Source organism: Rhinopithecus bieti, unplaced genomic scaffold (assembly GCF_001698545.2).
Source record: "Rhinopithecus bieti isolate Rb0 unplaced genomic scaffold, ASM169854v2 scaffold_7509, whole genome shotgun sequence".
In the NCBI taxonomy this organism is placed as follows: Eukaryota; Metazoa; Chordata; class Mammalia; order Primates; family Cercopithecidae; genus Rhinopithecus; species Rhinopithecus bieti.
Genome location: NW_016805750.1, coordinates 817885 through 819044, shown reverse-complemented (window position 1 = coordinate 819044; position 1160 = coordinate 817885).

The window sequence follows — 1160 nt, the reverse complement described above, 5'->3', positions numbered from 1 at the left end:
CTCTGCAGGGTGGGCATGCCAGCTGAGCTGTTCTGCCCTCAGGACAGCTGGTCTCAGGACATTCTGCCCTCAGGAGATTCTGGTCTGCATCTGTGTCCTCCCAGGGGCCTGCAATGTGGGGGCCGCTTGACCTGGTGCAGAGGCCCTGACCCTCAGGAGCTGCTGTGTGACCTTGGGCAAACCCATTCTTCCCTTTCAGCTCCATTTTCTGCTCTGACCAATGTGAGGTGGGCTGGGGTGAGGTGGCCCTCATCATGTGGCCTTCAGAGGGCCTCTGTGGGCCTAGCTAGTGCTGAGACCACACCATGGGGCCCCAGGAAATGATCTTAAGTTCCATATACTCCCAGCAGGGAGGCAGAGTGGCTTTGGGAATAAGCTGTCTTCCCACCCGGCCTGTTCTGCTCCAATAACCGCTATGGCAATTGTCTCTAGAAAGAGGACTTCATGCATATTCATGAATCCTATCATTCTCTACATATTGCCAGGGGCGGCCTGTTTTTCTGTCAAACAGTGTTTCATCAAAACAGCAAGCTCAGCTGTTCAGGTACTTTCCGAAGCCTTGGCTGGCTGGCTTGGTGTTTTGGGATAATGACCTTTAGGTGTCTGCACAGAACACCTTCCAAATGGCGGGGTTTCTGCGGTGATGTGTGGGCAAAGGCTGCAGTGCACTCTGGAAACTGGAAACCTCACCCGCCCAACCACGGACACAAATACCCAAAGCCTATTATACACCACCTTCCAGCTGCAGCCCTCCCACTCTGGCCCTAGGTCTCTGACCAGCTTTGGAAACATCCCTAATCCATAGAGGCCCTTCCTGTCCCGGCAGGTGCTTTACCTCCATCTCCTTCCGCACACCTGTGGCCTTGTGCAGGACCAGAGGCTACCCGCTGCAGCTCTGTGATTCCTCTGTCCTCTCCAAACCCTCAGTTCTCACCTGACAAATGGGCTGGGATGTTCCATACACCCTGTAAGACTGTTGGGGTCACAGGGATCCATGCTTGTGAAAACCTCTGCTGTGCACGGCCTGAGTGTGCACAGGTTGGGAGCTGTACTTCGGCGAAGCCCCTCCTCCTGTCCATTTCTCTCTGATAACCAGATGAGGACCCTGCATGACTTGACCTATCCTCTTTACTTCCTTTTTTTTTTTTTTTTTTTTTTTT